This window comes from Triticum dicoccoides, chromosome 5A (assembly GCF_002162155.2).
Source record: "Triticum dicoccoides isolate Atlit2015 ecotype Zavitan chromosome 5A, WEW_v2.0, whole genome shotgun sequence".
NCBI classification, from domain to species: Eukaryota; Viridiplantae; Streptophyta; class Magnoliopsida; order Poales; family Poaceae; genus Triticum; species Triticum dicoccoides.
In genome coordinates this window covers 577,597,851-577,619,212 of record NC_041388.1, presented here as the reverse complement: position 1 = coordinate 577,619,212, position 21,362 = coordinate 577,597,851, and the positions used below count along the sequence as shown (strand labels likewise).

At 48.8% G+C, this 21,362-nt stretch overlaps 1 pseudogene; it reads right to left on the bottom strand.

The window, feature by feature from the left end:
- Positions 1-6,115: 6,115 nt before the first annotated feature.
- On the bottom strand, positions 6,116-20,830 carry LOC119300045 (annotated as a pseudogene).
- Positions 20,831-21,362: the final 532 nt, after the last annotated feature.

The following is a 21,362-nucleotide window of genomic DNA, read 5'->3' as shown; positions in this document are numbered from 1 at the left end:
GCAATATGATGTAAGGTTCCACATATTTATGTAATACTCCCTCCGTTCCGAATTACTTGTCGCAGGTATGGATGTATCTAGATGTATATTAGTTCTAAATACATCCATTTCCGCGACGAATAATTTGGAACGGAGGGAGTAACTAGCAAGAGGCCCATGCGTTGCACGGAACATCAAGATGCATTTATACGAGCTGTTTGTCTCGTGGGAGACGAAGATGAATGAGGGAAGGCCTTATCTGCAAATGTGGAGAGGGGTACGGGTAACTTTTTGCAAAATTGACATAGTTTGCTTTCTATCCGTCAGATATAGATCAGACGGTCTATATTGCAGGATGACAGGCACACCATCATCACCAACTCAGTTTTTTATAAGAGTAGAGATAAATATTTTTTGTCGAGAAACCAGAAAGATATTCCAATCTACGCAACACGCACCACTTTTAATTGGATGAGCTAGCTCCACGTCTAAAACATAACTGTAGCATAAACGTATGATTCGATATGATATTCTCATTGCTCTAGTCCTAGCAAACAAGAGACAATGTGACAATAACCTCCATGAATAAAGCACTCTTACAAGAACAATTCACAGAACAACCCATTTTCACCATTCGTTCCCTTTCCCTTCCCTCTTGGCCTACAGAGACGTTGCTGAGCACATCCTCGCCAATGCATTCTACACTACCTGCCCCCTATAATTGAGCGTGCGAGCCAGCGCTAGCTGATGCCAAAAAGGATTTTACTGCTCGGCCTGTTCGCAGAATATACTGCTACGTAGATTATGCGGCTTGATAAGGCTAAGGCAGCCTATGAGCTTGCAAATTAACCGCACATAGATATAGTTGTATCCGTCTGCCGCTCCCCCGACCTCGGCTGGGAAGGAGGATGACAGCCTTGTGGCCTCCCTCGTGGTGTTATTCCCTCGGAATAGATGCCTTTGCTCGATGCTCGAATTTTATTTTATCAAGGAAGAACGATTCTGCCCCAAGCTGAACCAATCACCACATAACGCTCCACTTGTCGCGATCCTAACTGCAAAACTCCAGTATTATTTTCCTAGGCGCCATCCGCAAACGGTTCATCGATTTTAGGCACCCCGTTACCACGACAAGAGGACCTGCAGTTTGAAAGGAAACAACGGGAAGATGGGGACAAAATGGAAAGGGAGGCTGCAGTCGGGTTGGCTGGCTACATGTATGCATCAAACAAGATCATGTGGCTGATCTTCCTGTCCTGGCTACGATGGTGATCATGGGTTCCAACGGTGACCGACCGCACACTGACCGAGAGGTTCCGTGTGTGTGTGATGGCCCTCTGTGGGCTCCATGTGCGCATGTTTGTTTGACCTCACTTTGTGTCTCTGGTCAGAGTACCCCAGATCCTCTCTCGTGTCGTGAGATCCACAATCTTCGTTTCTACAGTAGAGTATCTACAACTGAAATCTGCTCAAACAGAAAACAACCATCCAATTGGACATCCCAATCCAGTCCATTTTATCCGGACTATAGTGCGCCCCTCAAACTCAGTCCATAGTCCACCATGTCTGACTGATGGGCGGGGCGCGCAACTCAAAAAAAAATACGAGCAGGACTTGCGGTGGAACCCATTAGTCTGCCCCAGAGCTCGCAGGTTTGCTGTCCACATTCATGTTGCCGCTCTGGCGCATCGTTTGAGGGGTCAAATTCCGGCTATTTAAGCCGGTCGACGAGCCAAACCCCGGCCTTCCTTCACAATTCCTCCATCCTCTTGGGTTCACGTTGTCACTGTGTCCACGGGCTTGTGTCGTCCGGGTCCAAGCTCGCCGTTCGCCATCCAACATGTTGCGCACGACGGTCATATGGTATAAGCAATTGGCGCTGGAGCGCTGTGCCCATATCGTGATGGAGGCTTGCCCAACCCGCATTGTGGTCAATCTTCCCTCGACATCGAACAAAGAGGAGGGGGAAGCGCTCGGAGAAGGCGGTCCTGATAGTTGACCCCGTCACCTCCGGGTTGGAAATGGCGGGCACTGCCTTAGGTGAGGGCCACGACATCCCCCACCTCTCGATGGAGGATGTGCGGGAGCAATTCCCCTTGGCCATGTAGGCGAGCACCTCATGACAGAGGAGCGGCTCACTACCGAGCAAGCGAACGCTGCTGCCCTCGCTAAGCTCTACATCGACCCTGCCTTCATTGCGGAAAACCGCGCCATCCTCAGAGTCGATGCGGGATGAGCGGGGTGGTAATGGTGAACCGTTACACGCTCTTCATCCACGATGCTGAATGAAGAAGACTTTTGCGGACGACTACGAGTAAGACGAGATGCATTCGGCCGTCAATGACAAGAAGGCTGGTGACTTCCGCAATCCCGATCTCCTCAGACTCGGAGTAGCTTTTAGTTTGCATTTTTTTAATGTAATTGTATCTCTGTTTTATCTTAAGATAAATGTAGCTTTAATGTATAAAACCTTCTCTGCATGACTTCTGCATTGCATGCTTTTGTATGTTTTCTTTTGTGAAATATGCTTTTGTATGGTTTTGAGGGTTTGTAAATAAGGAGAATGGTTGCTCGAAGGGACAAACGCATCCATGGACATATCTTAGGAGGTCATATTTACCCAGTCAAGTCTGGTTGAAGATGCTTTTACACTGGTGGCACACCTATCTGTTCTAGTTGGACCCGTCGGTAAAAGACTAAAAGTATAGGCCTCTTGATACGCCACGTACAGATACGGTGCTCGGTTGTTCACCCCCGGCGGCGAAGTGCGAATCCCATTCGGTACATGTCGATCGCACCGTGTGCTCCAGAACCTTGAAAAATCCTACTGTACACAGGGTTTGAGGCGTATGTATCTCTACCTCCATCTCAAAGATGTGTTGTCCCATTCCATGTGCAGTGCAGATAATAATATAGCAGCAAAACAGGGACACCCACCGAACCCAGTGCGGAGGGAGACCTGAACCAATATGGAGACAACTCAGATAGTGTGGTGGATATGTCAACGGGGAGTGTGCGTGCGTGCGTGCTTGCTTGCTTTTCTTCGTTTCTTTTTGGCCAATGTGCGTGCCTACTTGGTGCCTTGTCAAAAAAGTCAATTCAGCACCACTGCCGTATGCTCATTGTCACTGTATATCTCTCTGTGTCTGTTCAATGTCAATTTCCATGTCCACTTTGAGCACTTACCTGTTGCTGCCCTGCGCAGTAAGCACCGGCCCTGGATCATCACCCTATGCAAGATATTTGTCTGATACTCTCACAAAGAAGACAACCGTTTTTGGCCAACCCGAGGGCCCGTATCTAGCTCAGTTCCTTGTTAGGTCCGACCAGGCCTATAGATGTATGAATCAACGTCCTTCTAGACGAGCAATATCTTGTTGTTGGTGTCTTGCGTGTCACCAACAATGGCCGGCATCTACCTGCTGATGGCACATATTAGGGCATCTCCAGCCGCGCCCTCAAGAAGGCCCCCCAGGCGTTTTTTCGTCCGCCGACGTCAAAAAATCGGTCTAGTCGCGTCCCCAAGAGCCCAATTTTCACCGGCTTCGGCCGAAATTGGCGCCGGCGGACCCAACCCGAACCCGGCGCGCCGGGGGTCGCTCGGGGGCGCCGGACGAATCGTTTTTGGCGCGAAGAGCCGCGGGCCCGCCGCGTCAGCGACTCTACTCTCTTCTCGCCCCTTCGTCGTCCTCATCGCCTCGTTTCCCGCGGCGAATCAATGCCAAAGCTGCCGCGCGCTGCCGCGCCGATCAGCCTCCATTGATGCCTCACGGGCGGCGCAGTGAAGGCTGGGCGACGCGTCCCTCGGCCGCCACGCAATCACGCCACGCGTAACGCGCCGGCCAAGCCTACCACGCGGCGTCTCCGCCTATAAAAGCCGACTGCAAGCGCGCCGGAGAGATTCACCCCGATCATCCACCGACGACGCGCTCATTTCTCCCCCTTTCCTCCTCTCGTCGTCACCAGTTGAGAAAGCATGGCCGAGCGTTTCCCAGGCGACGGCGCGGCGGCGAACGGATTCGGGCGCCTCATCTGCATGAGGACGAGGCTCGCCTCCTTTTCGAGGCCGAGTACCCGGTCCCGCCGGACATGCGGGTGCCCGGGGCGTGAAGGATCAGCGCCGGTGGCGTGCCGGTGCCCCCGGTACCCACCGGCGCGGCGCGGCGTGCGGAGATCGCACGCATCCGCTCGTCCTTGCCGCGTGCGGCGAGGGAGGGGCCCCGGTACGTCCCCGACAGCCCAATCTGGGAGCCGTACTTCCGCCGCCGGCACGGCGAACAGCTCGAGGCCACCAACGGTGTCGTGCCCTCCGACAGGTTCAACGCCGCCAGCCGGCGTCGGTGGTGGGGCGTGCCCGGGCGCACGTTGGAGTCCGTCCTCGAGTACATCGAGGGCGGCAACACGCCGCGCCTCGAGTACCCCGCTCCCCCGTCCTTCTCACGCCGCCGCCGGGGAAGCTCCTGGACGCCGAGGCGCATGGAGACCGGGGTGTCCTCCTCCTCGTCCGGCGGCTCTCCCTGCCTCCACCTCCGCCCCGTCAAGCCGGAGCCCCAGGACACGCCTGTCAGCGCGCGTACCCGCAGCTCCGGCGGCTCTCCCTGCCTCCACCTCCGCCCCGTCAAGCCGGAGCCCCAGGACACGCCTGTCAGCGTGCGTACCCGCAGCTCCGGCGCCCTCGTCGAGCCCAAGGTGGAGTCCAGCCTTCCCCCGGAGTACGAGGAGATAGCCCGGTGCGGCTTCTCCGACGAGGACGCCATGCGGTGGTCGCGCGACGACTACCTGCGCGAGGAGATGATCCGGCCGCACCGGGCCCTGGAGGAGATCGCCGCCCGCAAACGTGGGCGCGAGGACGAGGACGGTGTCGTCGTCCTCGATAGCGACGACGACGACGCCTCCGGACCGTCCAACCCGCCGCGCCAACCGGGGGAGGGATGCAGCAGGGACGGCGGAGGCATAGGCGGGGGCGACGACGACGACGACGGCGGCGGTGACTACACGCGGTTCTACAGCCTCCTCGGCATGTAGAACCGCGTGGGCGGGCGGCGAGGCGGGCGGCGAGGGAGACGGCGGGGTAGCCCGCGATAGTTTTTTTCTTTTTTTAAAAAAATATGTTTAAATTTGAACGAACTCGCCCGTATTTGCGTTGTGTTTGCGCCGAATTTGAACATTTTAAAAATCCGTGAAAGGCCACGACTGGGGGGCATCACGTCCTCAGTGCGCGGTTTAGCGCCGGTGCGTCCCCAGGGGTGATTTTTTGCCCCTCCTAAAAAACCAACGACTGAAGATGCCCTTATGCACACCAACATGGGTGACCTAGGCCTAGGCCTAGCTTAGCCACCATTGCTAGCCGGCACCGGCACATCTCTTTTCCTGGTTTCCATCTCCATCGTGTAGAAAGATGCAAGCGCGGCATAACCCAACGACAATCATGATGGGTGATATACGAAAAGGCAGAATTCTCAATTGAAATTAGCACGCACGCACACGCCCTCAGCGTCTCGTGCATCAACCAGTTAATCAATTACACACAACATTCGTGCAGTAAACTCGAAACGGTATTAGATAGACTCCTGCAATCGTGTTCTGGACGTTGTTATGGCATCTCCGAGGCGGATCAGTAAGGGTGTGTTTGGTTGAGGAACCAACTGTCACGGAATGGAATGGTTCCATTTCAGAGGAACGGGTCGGTTTCGTTCTTGTGTTTGGTAGGTGCAAAAAAGTAGAACGGGTTGGTTCCATTCCAGTGTTTGGTTTGAAAGAATGGAAGAACAAAAATTCAAATTTTCGGCAGCATTTCGTTTGTATTTTCAAGAAAAAAACAACATAACTATATATATTGACAAAGAACACAATTTCCAGCAATATCATAAGATGGCAATCATGTAGTAAGTTCATTTGGTATATCCAAAAGCAATCAGCACGTACATGTCTTTCACATACAAATAGGCAGTACATGTCTTTCACATACAAATAACCAAGGAAAGTGCACTACAGTCATACATGTTCACACACCAAACATCCAAAAGCAACCAATGGTACTACAGCCATACATGTTCACATACCAAACATCCAAAAGCAACCCAATGGCACTACAGCCATACATGTCAAGTTCACATACTTGACAACCATATCAAATTTAGACGTTCTTCTTCACATACCTACTCACCTAAACGGATTTGTTGGTTTTGGAAAGCTTCATGAAGGCCCTTGCAGTCTTGGGGTTGTCAACAAGATGAGCATAGTAATGGGCAAGGTGCTCTTCATCAAATTCTTTCAAACAAGAGACTACATCCCAAAGGTCATCGGGTATATCATCATCATCTCCACCAGATTTCACAAGAGCTTCAGCCACAAGTTTAAACCCATCTTTGAGAATGGCACCTAGTGGATCCTCTAGAACTTTCACCACCTTGGCCTTCTTTTTTGGTGGTCCTTTGGGGTCAGAAGACTCACCAACTTGTGGTGACGTGTTGATCTCACCATTCACCTCACCATTCTCCTCATCATCGACGTCAATAGAAAGGAGATCATTTCCAGACCTTGCATTCATCCCTTTAGCCCCGGTTGTTCCAAAAATGGTCGCCATAGCATGATAGTGTTCAATTGGGTTATTCAAGAAGGGAGCATCAGGTTTGTGGGTCTACAAAAAATTTGCAAGTCATTAGCATAATGAAGGCAGAAAATGAGGTGATATCGTTCATACTATAAGAAGCTTACCATACAATGACCTGCATAGTGCTCATCGCTGAGCCTAATTGTGCAAGTATCTTCATCCCATAGAGCTCCACTTAAATTCTTCAAATTGACAACCCTGACCCAAATCTTCCTCCACTTCTTGAGATGGTTTCTAACTTGATCAGAGGTGATAGTTAGCTTGAATTGCTTGTTTAAAACAGCAGCACATTGTTTAAGATGTGTCTCCCTGAATCCACTAGAAGTTCTCTTCCCTTTAGCAACAAGGTCAGCCAAAAAACCTAGCATACTGTTGGTCATGGAAGTGGTCCATACAATGACCCCACTTTTCCCGGAGTTTCCACTTGCAGCGGTAACTTCAACATTGTCCATTTCTGTCCAGTCATCAAAAAATTGCAAAAGAATGGATGAAATCATCACAAATATATGGTTTGACATAATAAATACCACAATCAGTCCAGCCATCAAAATGTTGCAATAAAAAGGATGAAATCATCACAAATATATGATTTGACATAATAAATACCACAATCTGTCCAGCCATCAAAATGTTGCAATAAAAATGATGAAATCATCACAAATACATGGTTTGACATAACAAATACCACAATCTGTCCAGCCATCAAATGAATGCAAAGGTAGTTGCATAAACATTACAAATACATAGTGCACTGCACTCATAAATTGGCATACATAAGTTGCCTATCTTCCCACATTTGGGCAGCAATTTGTAGCCTATGGTCTACCAAGGCCCTATTGTCACTTAATTGTTGCCTTGATGTTCGAATTGGTTGGGTGGTCCATGTCACTTCCGGTATAATGAATTCATCGATCCCTTGGGATAGTGCATAATTATGAAGAACACAACAAGCTATAACAATGTCAACTTGGACCGGAAAAGTGAAGAATGGTTTGGCATCATCTAAAATTTTGAAACGCCTCTTGAGAGATCCAAAAGCCCTCTCTACCGTCACCCGTAGAGATGAGTGCCTAAGGTTGAATAGCTCCTTGTCATTTTGGACCGGATTGTTGCCCCACTCATTCAAATGATACCTCACGCCACGAAAAGGTGGTAAGAACCCAGGCTTGGCTCCATAACCGGCATCAACTAGGTAGTACTTTCCTAAAAAATAAAAATAAATATTGGTTACAATGGTTTCGTAAGGCAGTAACAAATGGACAATTTCTATCTAGGTCAACGTCTTACCAGGTGGTACTTGTAAGCCTCTCTCACGAGTTAATGCATCAGCTAAGACGGTCGCGTCGTGTGCGGACCCTTCCCAACCAGCCAACACATATGTGAAGCGGAAGTCAAAATCTATTGCTGCCATCACATTTTGAGTGGTAAAGGTCTTCCTACCACGAAAAGAAGGCTCCACATCTTTGGTAACCCCTGCTTGCACCTGTGTACCATCGATAGCTCCAATACAATCCTATATAGAGACCAGTATTAAATGGTATATCATATAGCCTAGATAGCTAAGGAATAGTCTCTGAAATTACCTTAAAATATGGGTCAAATCGATGATTTCCTGTAATTTTTGCGGGGGTTTCCTGAAGGAAATATGCCCTAGAGGCAATAATAAAGTTATTATTTATTTCCTTATATCATGATAAATGTTTATTATTCATGCTAGAATTGTATTAACCGGAAACATAATACATGTGTGAATACATAGACAAACAGAGTGTCACTAGTATGCCTCTACTTGACTAGCTTGTTAATCAAAGATGGTTATGTTTCCTAACCATGGCCAAAGAGTTGTTATTTGATTAACGGAATCACATCATTAGTTGAATGATCTGATTGACATGACCCATTCCATTAGCTTAGCACCCGATCGTTTAGTATGTTGCTATTGCTTTCTTCATGACTTATACATGTTCCTATGAATATGAGATTATGCAACTCCCGTTTTCCGGAGGAACACTTTGTGTGCTACCAAACATTACAACGTAACTGGGTGATTATAAAGGAGCTTTACAGGTGTCTCCAAAGGTACATGTTGGGTTGGCGTATTTCGAGATTAGGATTTGTCACTCCGAATGTCGGAGAGGTATCTCTGGGCCCTCTCGGTAATGCACATCACTTAAGCCTTGCAAGCATTGCAACTAATGAGTTAGTTACGGGATGATGTATTACGGAACGAGTAAAGAGACTTGCCGGTAACGAGATTGAACTAGGTATTGGATACCGACGATCGAATCTCGGGCAAGTAACATACCGATGACAAAGGGAACAACGTATGTTGTTATGCGGTCTGACCGATAAAGATCTTCGTAGAAAATGTAGGACCCAATATGAGCATCCAGGTTCCGCTATTGGTTATTGACCGGAGACGTGTCTCGGTCATGTCTACATTGTTCTCGAACCCGTAGGGTCCGCACGCTTAAGGTTTCGATGACAATTATATTATGAGTTTATGCGTTTTGATGTACCGAAGGTTGTTCGAAGTCCCGGATGTGTTCACGGACATGACGAGGAGTCTCGAAATGGTTGAGACATAAAGATTGATATATTGGAAGCCTATGTTTGGATATCGGAAGTGTTCCGGGTGAAATCGGGATTTTACCGGAGTACCGGGAGGTTACCGGAACCCCCCGGGAGGTATATGGGCCTTAGTGGGCCTTAGTGGAAGAGAAGAGAGATGGCCAGAGATGGGCCGCGCGCCTCTCCCCCCCTTGGTCCGAATAGGACAAGGAGAGGGGGCCGGCCCCCCTTCCTCCTCTCTCCCCCCTCCACGAATCCTATTCCAACTAGGAAAGGGGGGGAGTCCTACTCCCGGAGGGAGTAGGACTCCTCCTGGCGCGCCTCCTCTTGGCCGGCCGCCCCCTCCCCTTGAGCCTTTATATACGGAGGCAGGGGCACCCCCTAGAGACACAAGTTGATCTTCGTGATCATTCCTTAGCCGTGTGTGGTGCTCCCCTCCACCATATTCCACCTCGGTCATATTGTTGCAGTGCTTAGGCGAAGCCCTGCGACGGTAGAACATCAAGATCGTCACCACACCGTCGTGCTGACGGAACTCCTCCCCGACGCTTTGCTGGATCGGAGCCCGGGGATCGTCATCGAGCTGAACGTGTGCCAAGAACTCGGAGGTGCCGGAGTAACGGTGCTTGGATCGGTCGGATCGGGAAGACGTACGACTACTTCCTCTACGTTGCGTCAACGCTTCCGCTTCGGTCTATGAGGGTACGTAGACAACACTCTCCCTTCTCGTTGCTATGCATCACCATGATCTTGCGTGTGCGTAGGAATTTTTTTGAAATTACTACGTTCCCCAACAGTGGTATCAGAGCCTAGGTTTTTATGGTTTAATGTTATATGCACGAGTAGAACACAAGTGAGTTATGGGCGATATAAGTCATACTGCTTACCAGCATGTCATACTTTGGTTCGGCGGTATTGTTGGACGAAGCGGCCCGGACCGACATTACACGTACGCTTACGCGAGACCGGTTCTCCCGACGTGCTTTGCACATAGGTGGCTTGCGGGTGACAGTTTCTCCAACTTTAGTTGAACTGAGTGTGGCTATGCCCGGTCCTTGCGAAGGTTAAAACAGCACCAACTTGACAAACTATCATTGTGGTTTTGATGCGTAGGTAAGATTGGTTCTTGCTTAAGCTCGTAGCAGCCACGTAAAAATTGCAACAACAAAGTAGAGGACGTCTAACTTGTTTTTGCAGGGCATGTTGTGATGTGATATGGTCAAGACATGATGCTAAATTTTATTGTATGAGATGATCATGTTTTGTAACCGAGTTACCGGCAACTGGCAGGAGCCATATGGTTGTCGCTTTATTGTATGCAATGCAATCGCGCTGTAATGCTTTACTTTATCACTAAGCGGTAGCGATAGTCGTGGAAGCATAAGATTGGCGAGACGACAACGATACTACGATGGAGATCAAGGTGTCGCGCCGGTAACGATGGTGATCACGACGGTGCTTCGGAGATGGAGATCACAAGCACAAGATGATGATGGCCATATCATATCACTTATATTGATTGCATGTGATGTTTATCTTTTATGCATCTTATCTTGCTTTGATTGATGGTAGCATTATAAGATGATCTCTCACTAAATTATCAAGAAGTGTTCTCCCTGAGTATACACCGTTGCGAAAGTTCTTCGTGCTGAGACACCACGTGATGATCGGGTGTGATAGGCTCTACGTTCAAATACAACGGGTGCAAAACAGTTGCACACGCGGAATGCTTAATGGCTTAGAATCGGGACTTCAAAGACGTTTTGAACGTCATGGACCATATGAGATGTTCCAGGAGTTGAAGTTAATATTTCAAGCAAATACCCGAGTTGAGAGATATGAAGTCTCCAACAAGTTCTATAGCTAAAAGATGGAGGAGAATCACTCAACTAGTGAGCATGTGCTCAGATTGTCTAGGTACTACAATCACTTGAATCAAGTGGGGGTTAATCTTCCAGATAAGATAGTGATTGACAGAATTCTCTAGTCACCATCACCAAGTTAGTAGAACTCCGTGATGAACTATAGTATGCAAGGGATGACGAAAATGATTCCTGAGCTTTTCATGATGATGAAATCGATGAAGGTAGAAATCAAGAAAAATATCAAGTGTTGATGGTTGACAAGACTACTAGTTTCAAGAAAAGGGCAAACGGAAGAAGGGGAACTTCAAGAAGAATGGCAAGCGAGTTGCTGCTCAAGTGAAGAAGCCCAAGTCTGGACCTAAGCCTGAGACTGAGTGCTTCTACTGCAAAGGGATTGGTCACTGGAAGCGGAACTGCCCCAAGTATTTAGCGGATAAGAAGGATGGCAAAGTGAACAAAATTATATTTGATATACAGATTATTGATGTGTATTTTACTAGTGTTCGTAGCAACCCCTCGGTATTTGGTACTGGTTCAGTTGCTAAGAGTAGTAACTCGAAACGGGAGTTGCAGAATGAACAGAGACTAGTTAAGGGTGAAGTGACCATGAGAGTTGGAAGTGGTTCCAAGATTAATATGATCATCATCGCACACTCCCTATACTTTCGGGATTAGTGTGGAACCTAAATAAGTGTTATTTGGTGTTGAGCATGAATATGATTTGATCATGTTTATTGCAATACAGTTATTCATTTAAGAGAATAAATTGTTGTTCTCCTTACATGAATAAAACCTTATATGGTTACACACCCAATGAAAATGGTTCGTTGGATCTCGATCGTAGTGATACACATATTCATAATATTGAAACCAAAAGATGCAAAGTTAATAATGATAGTGCAACTTATTTGTGGCACTGCTGTTTAGGTCATATTGATGTAAAGCGCATGAAAAACTCCATGCTGATGGGCTTTTGGAATCACTTGATGCTTGCGAACCATGCCTCATGGGCAAGATGACTAAAACTCCGTTCTCCAGAACAATGGAGCGAGCAACTAACTTATTGGAAATAATACATACTGATGTATGCGATCCGATGAGTATTAAGGCTCGCGGCGGGTCTCGTTATTTTCTGACCTTCACAGATGATTTGAGCAGATATGGGTATATCTACTTGATGAAACATAAGTCTGAAACATTTGAAAAGATCAAAGAATTTCAAAGTGAAGTGGAAAATCATCGTGACAAGAAAATAAGGTTTCTACGATCTGATCGCGGAGACAAATATTTGAGTTACGAGTTTGGTCTTCATTTAGAACAATGTGGAATAGTTTCACAAATTCATGCCACCTGGAACATCACAGTATAATGGTGTGTCCGAACGTCATAACTGTACTTTATTGGATATAGTACAATCTATGATGTCTCTTACTGATCTACCACTATCGTTTTGGGGTTATGCATTAGAGACAGCTGCATTCACGTTAAAAAGGGCACCATCTAAGTCTGTTGAGACGACACAATCTGAACTGTGTTTTGGCAAGAAACCATAGTTGTCATTTCTTAAAGTTTGGGACTATGATGCTTATATGAAAAAGTTTCATCCCGATAAGCTCAAACCCAAATCAGAGAAATATGTCTTCATAGGATACCCAAAGGAGACTGTTGGGTACACCTTCTATCACAGATCCGAAGGCAATAACATTCGTTGCTAAGAATGGATCCTTTCTAGAGAAGGATTTTCTCTCGAAAGAAGTGAGTGGGAGGAAAGTAGAACTTGATGAGGTAACTGTACCTGCTCCCTTGTTGGAAAGTAGTACATCACAGAAACCAGTTTCTGTGACACCTACACCAATTAGTGAGGAAGCTAATGATGATGATCATGTAACTTCAGATCAAGTTACTACCGAATCTCGTAGGTAAACCAGAGTGAGATCCGCACCAGAGTGGTATGGTAATCCTATTCTGGAGGTCATGTTACTTGACCATGACGAACCTACGAACTATGAGGAAGCGATGATGAGCCCAGATTCTGATAAATGGCTTGAGGCCATGAAATCTGAGATAGGATCCATGTATGAGAACAAAGTGTGGACTTTGGTGGACTTGCCCGAGGATCGGCAAGCCGTTGATAATAAATGGATCTTCAAGAGTAAGACGGACACGGATAGTAGTGTTGCTATCTACAAAGCTATAATTGTCGCAAAAGGTTTTCGACAAGTTCAAGGTGTTGACTATGATGAGAGTTTCTCACTTGTATCTATGCTTAAGTCTGTCCGAATCATGTTAGCAATTGCCGCATTTTATGAAATCTGGCAAATGGATAAACAAAACTGCATTCCTTAATGAATTTATTAAAGAAGAGTTGTATGTGATGCAACAAGATGATTTTGTCAATCCTAAAGGTGCTAACAAAATATGCAAACTCCAGCGATCCATTTATGGACTGGTGCAAGCATCTCGGAGTTGGAATATACGCTTTGATAAGTTGATCAAAGCATATAGTTTTATATAGACTTGCGATGAAGCCTGTATTTACAAGAAAGTGAGTGGGAGTACTACAACATTTCTGATAAGTATATGTGAATGACATATTGTTGATCAGAAATAATGTAGAATTATTCTGCAAAGCATAAAGGAGTGTTTGAAAGGAGTTTTTCAAAGAAAGACCTCGGTGAAGCTGCTTACATATTGAGTATCAAGATCTATAGAGATAGATCAAGACGCTTGATAAGTTTTTTCAATGAGTACATACCTTGACAAGATTTTGAAGTAGTTCAAAATGGAACAGTCAAAGAAAAAGTTTCTTGCCTGTGTTACAAGGTGTGAAGTTGAGTAAGACTCAAAGCCCGACCACGGCAGAAGATAGAAAGAGAATGAAAGTCATTCCCTATGCCTCAGTCATAGGTTCTATAAAGTATGCCATGCTGTGTACCAGATCTATTGTATACCATACACTGTGTTAAGAGAGGGAGTACAATAGTGATCTAGGAGTAGATCAATGGACAACGGTCAAAATTATCCTTACTGGAATAAGGATATGTTTCTCGATTACGGAGGTGACAAAAGGTTCGTCGTAAAGGGTTACGTCGATGCAAGTTTTGACACTGATCCAGATGACTCTAAGTCTCAATCTGGATACATATTGAAAGTGGGAGCAATTAGCTAGAGTAGCTCCATGCAGAGCATTGTTGACATAGAAATTTGCAAAATACATGCGGATCTGAATGTGGCAGACCCGCTGACTAAACTTCTCTCACAAGCAAAACATGATCACTTTTTGGGTCTTAATCACATAGCGATGTGAACTAGATTATTGAATCTAGTAAACCCTTTGGGTGTTAGTCACATGGAGATGTGAACCAATCACATAAAGATGTGAACTATTGATGTTAAATCACATGGCGATGTGATCTAGATTATTGACTCTAGTGGAAGTGGGAGACTAAAGGAAATATGCCCTAGAGGCAATAATAAAGTTATTATTTATTTCCTTATATCATGATAAATGTTTATTATTCATGCTAGAATTGTATTAACCGGAAACATAATACATGTGTGAATACATAGACAAACAGAGTGTCACTAGTATGCCTCTACTTGACTAGCTCGTTAATCAAAGATGGTTATGTTTCCTAACCATGGACAAAGAGTTGTTATTTGATTAACGGGATCACATCATTAGTTGAATGATCTGATTGACATGACCCATTCCATTAGCTTAGTACCCGATCGTTTAGTATGTTGCTATTGCTTTCTTCATGACTTATACATGTTCCTATGAATATGAGATTATGCAACTCCCATTTGCCGGAGGAACACTTTGTGTGCTACCAAACGTCACAACGTAACTGGGTGATTATAAAGGAGCTCTACAGGTGTCTCCAAAGGTACATGTTGGGTTGGCGTATTTCGAGATTAGGATTTGTCACTCCGAATGTCGGAGAGGTATCTCTGGGCCCTCTCGGTAATGCACATCACTTAAGCCTTGCAAGCATTGCAACTAATGAGTTAGTTGCGGGATGATGTATTACGGAACGAGTAAAAAGACTTGCCGGTAACGAGATTGAACTAGGTATTGGATACCGACGATCGAATCTCGGGCAAGTAACATACCGATGACAAAGGGAACAACGTATGTTGTTATGCGGTCTGACCGATAAAGATCTTCATAGAAAATATAGGAGCCAATATGAGCATCCAGGTTCCGCTATTGGTTATTGACCGGAGACGTGTCTCGGTCATGTCTACATTGTTCTCGAACCCGTAGGGTCCGCACGCTTAAGGTTTCGATGACAATTATATTATGAGTTTATGCGTTTTGATGTACCGAAGGTTGTTCAGAGTCCCGGATGTGTTCACAGACATGACGAGGAGTCTCGAAATGGTCGAGACATAAAGATTGATATATTGGAAGCCTATGTTTGGATATCGGAAGTGTTCCGGGTGAAATCGGGATTTTACCGGAGTACCGGGAGGTTACCGGAACCCCCCAGGAGGTATATGGGCCTTAGTGGGACTTAGTGGAAGAGAAGAGAGATGGCCAGAGATGGGCCACGCGCCTCTCCCCCCCTTGGTCCGAATAGGAGAAGGAGAGGGGCCTGCCCCCCTTCCTCCTCTCTGCCCCCTCCACGAATCCTATTCCAACTAGGAAAGGGGGGGAGTCCTACTCCCGGAGGGAGTAGGACTCCTCCTGGCGCGCCTCCTCTTGGCCGCCCCCCCTTTTGAGCCTTTATATACGGAGGCAGGGGCACCCCCTAGAGACACAAGTTGATCTTCGTGATCGTTCCTTAGCCGTGTGCGGTGCTCCCCTCCACCATATTCCACCTCGGTCATATTGTTGCAGTGCTTAGGCGAAACCCTGGGACGGTAGAACATCAAGATCGTCACCACGCCGTCGTGCTGACGGAACTCCTCCCCGACGCTTTGCTGGATCGGAGCCCGGGGATCGTCATCGAGCTGAACGTGTGCCAAGAACTCGGAGGTGCCGGAGTAACGGTGCTTGGATTGGTCGGATCGGGAAGACGTACGACTACTTCCTCTACGTTGCGTCAATGCTTCCGCTTCGGTCTACGAGGGTACGTAGACAACACTCTCCCCTCTTGTTGCTATGCATCACCATGATCTTGCGTGTGCGTAGGAATTTTTTTGAAATTACTACATTCCCCGACATTTCCAATGATGGTGGCCTTATATAATCATTACGAAGCTCGCCTATGGCATGAAGAGCCTTTCTAAAATAGATGCTTGTTGTGCCATATGATCTACCAAAATTGGCAGAAACAACCCTATTCCGAAGGTTATGCACAATTGTATGCAAAAACATTGCCAATTGTTACTCCACACTAAGATGTGGACTATCTTCTAGCAAGTTGCGATCCCTCAATATGCCACACAAGCGAAAGAACGCTGCTTTTTCAAACCTTAGCATGTTTTTGCATAACACATCGCTTTGCCAAATTTTCTGGTTTAGATAGTCATATCTGATTCGATCTCTTTCATGCATTGGGCCATAGGTAATACGTGGTCTCCTCTTCCTTATAATTGCCCGAACAATGATTGCCATTGCAGCTAGTGCAACAAAAACAGCTGCTCCCCTAGCCATCCTTTTTCTTTTGTTCATCTTGCTGACCATCTACATGTGATGCATACAGTCAAAAATATATGACTACTAATGACTTGTAACCATGGATCTGGTGAGTACACAACATCACTTATTAAATTTTTTTGGGTAATCATAGATCTACACAGTAGGCAGCATCACATATATATGGAACAAATAGAGGAGGAACATGGCACACACAGGAAATAAAAATCTGCCATCAATCCATTGTACCCATCAAGCGTATACAAAGGAGTAGGAACCATACCTTGGCTTCGTTGCTAGCCGCCAATCTAGATCTGTAGGCACACCTCCGGCCGCTCCTTCCTCTCCTGCCGCTGCCAGGTAGGTCTCCACCCGGTCCTAGGTCGCCGCCGAGCTGCAGATGTGCGCCATCTGGGGAGAGACGACGAGGAGGAGAGTGAATCGGCGCTGGAGAGGGAAGAGACGACGGGGAGGAGAGGGAATCAGCGCTGGAGAGGGAGGAGTGGCAGATCGAGAGAGGGAGAGATGTTGGAGATTGGCGGTGCTGAGATGCGGGAGGGGGGCTGCGTGCGAGGGGAACGAGGGCTCGAGGGCTCATTCTCTGTCGTCCGGCCGATTTGGAGGTATGCGTCGGTTCCGCATAATCACTGAATATTCGGTTTTCTGGGTCGGACCCGTGACATTCTATCCCATGACAGCAACCGAACACACCCTAAACTTCCCGCAACTGTTCGGACCACGTTGATTGAATCGTGAAAGCCATCCAATGCGGTTATGTATCGGTCTGCGGAGCGATCTGGACGCGATTTTTCCCGCAAACCAAAGACAAAAGCAGGGGAGGCTTGTGGGAGTCCGGACTGCTCCCAGACCCACTCCCGACCGCCCTGTCGCACCAAAAAACAACATCTGCTCGTCGCGCGCTTTCCATCCCACACCTTGCGCCGCTTGCAGCGCCGTATTTATGCCGTCCCAGAGTATGCAGACATTGATACCGCGATTTGACTGGGCGGGAAGGCGGCGCAGACAGAAGCAACTTCTCAGGCGTTGCCGCCGCTTTAATGCGGCCGCCGCGTCCCGAGAAACCAACTCCGGCCCCTACCCCACATTGAAGCGGGTTGACCGCCCCTCCGGCTGCTCTGGCCGTGGCTATTTAAGCCACATTGAAGCAAGAGCCGACGTCCCTCTAGCGCCTCCGCCGTGTGAAGGAGGAGCCGCACAGCCGCTACGCACGGATCGACGGGTCATCATCGCCACGACGGCGGCAACGCCGCGTGAAGGAGGAGCTATCGCCCGCGATCGCCAAGACGCGTGGCCGCATCCTCCACTATCTCGGAGGCGGCGGTTACAGCGGTGCCTCCGGCTCTCGGGCCGTGGTATCCGAAGAAAAGCGCGCTGCGCAGCGGCAAGCGAGGTTAAACCGGCGCAATGTCGGTCGCCGCTCAAAGTTTGTCAAGACGGGCGTGGCGCCGGAGTAGGTCCACAACGACCCCGATCTCACTGCCGCGTGGGCGCTCGACCGCTCTGTCACCACTGCGGAGACGGCTGCTAGGCGCCGCCGCCGCCTTGACGGCGAGCTTGCCAAGATCATCACCGCAGCCGCCAGGCAAAGTTGCCGCGGCCCTCAGGCGCTGTTTTGCCGCTGGAGGGACGACGATAACGGCACCGACGGAGACGGCGGTTCGGCAGGGCAAGGCAGCCACGCGTATGGGGTGGTCATCCAGTATAAGGTTTAGGTTTTTTTTAAGTTAAACGGTCGAAATATCGATTTTTTTATGTAAATTATATCCGAACTTGAATGAAAACCATCCGGTTTGCACGAATTACGTTCAGTTGGTTTGAGTTGTCGTGAAAATATATGCGGCTAGCGTTGGATGACTGCTTTCCGCACTCGTGTCCACAGACTGGTCCCCTGTATGTGTACGGGTGCGAAAGGTTTTTTGTGGGTTACTGGGTTACCGACTTACCGTTGGAGATGCCCTTATCGCAGTTTTCGGACAAACGGAAACAGTTGCCACGGTTTGAAACGGATCCCACGAACGGCGACTTGACGGACGCCCATGATCACTGGGTGGAGCGCAAACAAGACGTCGCAGTCTCTTCTTTGACACATCAGACGTCGGACGGACACCGATCGTTGATGCCATCGCTGCGCCTCACTCTTGAGTGTAGAGTGCAGAGTCATGAACATGATTAGAGTGGAAGACAGAGGCCGGTGTGAAACTGCCAACGGAAAAACAGAGAGAGCAGCCGAGGACGGACGGATAGTGCACGCCCGGTCAGAGGCGCCAGTGGCCCAGGCTGCCGAGATCGACATGCGCGCGCACGAGCGCCAGGACGCGTGGTGGCACGGGCGCCAAGGGATCTCACGAGTGAGTGGAGACGACCGCCGGAGGCCACGCACGGGGACGGCGACCGGTGGCCAAGCAAATCCACTCCCGCGCCGGAGCGAGCGATGGCCGATGGGCCGCGGCCGGTTGCCGCAAAGGCTAGCATGCGTCCACAAGGCTAAAGTGCCGGGGCGTACAGTGACCCCTCCCATAAAGGCGGCTCAACTGCGGTGGCATGAAAGAGACGAGCATTATCTTGGTGCATGCGTATTCAGGCTTGATCACGAACTCTGGCCACCAGATTTTCCAATGGCTCTCGTCACATATGCGCCGCATTATTTAGGTCGGAAAGCTGGATGAGGATTCATTAATCCTGTCATCATGTCATGTTGGATGATATTGCCTACGGGGATAAATTAAAGCGTGGCTAGGCCGGCTCGCAGCGAGCACTGCGAATTACTAGTGGGTTCAGCCGCGACGCGTGTCACCACAATCTTTCTCTCGCCTAACATTCGTTCGCGTATTCTGTTCCGGTATCGGAGGTGAGATAACCCACCAAAACTTTTGTTGGTTTGGCTCATCATCCTTCTGCTCCGACTTTGTGCCCGAATTCCAAGCAGACCTTTGTCTCGTTTGCAAATGGTTCCAGGTCCACAAGTGCTTCTTGGCCACCCCAGTATCAAAATTGTCTAGTCCTGCTCACTTTTCGCATTTCAAAAACAAATTCAGCAATGCTGGAGGTTCATATTTTTACGGAACTACTGCCGAATTTATTTTTGCGGGAAATAGAAATTCTCGTTACTCAAGGTGGCAATTCAGCCATCACCAAGTTTACAATGGCATCCGTTCCTGAATGGAACCATACAGCAGTACGGGGGGTGCGACGGTCATAAGACGCAAGTTCATGACTCACTTTATTCTGAGAACGACTACAATGGGAAAAAAGGACCTTCCGTCCCTCCGTCGTCGCCAGTCTTTTGATATCCTGCACGAGGTTGCGATGGACAGAGCGATCAATCGAAGCGGCCGTGCACATGGCCACCGCCTCCAAAGAGTCCATCTCGACGACGATCGACCGGTCGGTCCTGTGCAGCGCCAAGTCCAGCCCCTCCTTACACGCCTCAAGTTCAGCTGCAAGGGCGTTATCACATGCTCGGAACTCCCTGCATGCCGTGAAGATGATCTGCCCAAGATCATCACGGAGGATCATCCCTCCACCTGCTGCGCCTGTCGCCGGGACATAGCTCCCGTCGGTGTTCAGTTTGGTGCTCGCCCTCCCAGGTGGTATCCATCTCCTGTCCTCCTTCGGAGCCGCACGAGCAGCGGATCGCTGCTGAGGCCCTAGGACGACCATCTTCCCCTTCTCCATGTCAGCTTTAGGGTGTTGCTTGATGCACATCAAGGGGTTGATGTAGCCCTGGAGGAATCGCCTGGATGCTTCGGTTGGTGGAGGCTTCTTCTCGTGGGTGATCTCGTTGCGGACGTGCCATACACGCCACAACGTCATCAGGACAATCATGTGTGTGTCCTCATCAAGCGGCTCCAGGAGTGAGAAGAGCCACTCCGGCCCCGTGTTCACCACCTCCTCCACTCTTGGGATATTCCAGTCCCTAGCCATGGCATGCCACAGCTCCTTCGCCAGGGTGCACCTACACAGAGCATGGGAGCAATCCTCTCGTTCCATACCACATAGGGGACAAATATCAGTCACCTCAAGTCGTCTAGAGCACTTGTTGGCCCAGGTGGCAAGGAAGTTGGTAACAATTCTCCACGCAAACACACGTACCTTCGGGGGAGCAGGGCACCCCCATATGGTCTTCCAGATGGCGCGACGACCATCCGGTGCCCTGCTCATGGCGGTCGCTGATGGGCGCTCGCGCTCGTCCATGGCGAACCGGTAGGCAGATCGAACGGTAAAGATGTCGTTCTTCTCCGGAGCCCAGGCAATGACATCTTCAGTCTCCCGGGTCGTCGTGCGGATGGTGGTGATGGCCTGTACATCCGCCGGAAGGTCCGCAGAAGATCCATGCGCCAGGAACCATCCTCAGCGATGAGGTCCGCCACTCTCCGGAGACGGCATGTCCCCTGTTGGGTGATCGGCTGGCAAGACGGTGGCCGGGGTATCCACCTGTCCCGCCAGATGCGAATTTGGCTACCATCTCCCACACGCCAGATGATACCCTTCTTTAGGAGCTCCAGACCATGTTGAATGGACACATTTCCGGTGAACACCGTATCCTCCAATCTGCCATCATGATAGTACCGAGCTTTCAACACCTGCGCACATAAACTGTCCGGTTTTGTTAGGAGTCGCCAAGCCTGCCTCGCGGGGAGGGCTTGGTTGAAGGTGCGAAAATCTCTAAAGCCTAGCCTGCCCTTGGATTTCTGCTGTAAAATCTTGGACCACGCCAACCAGTGAG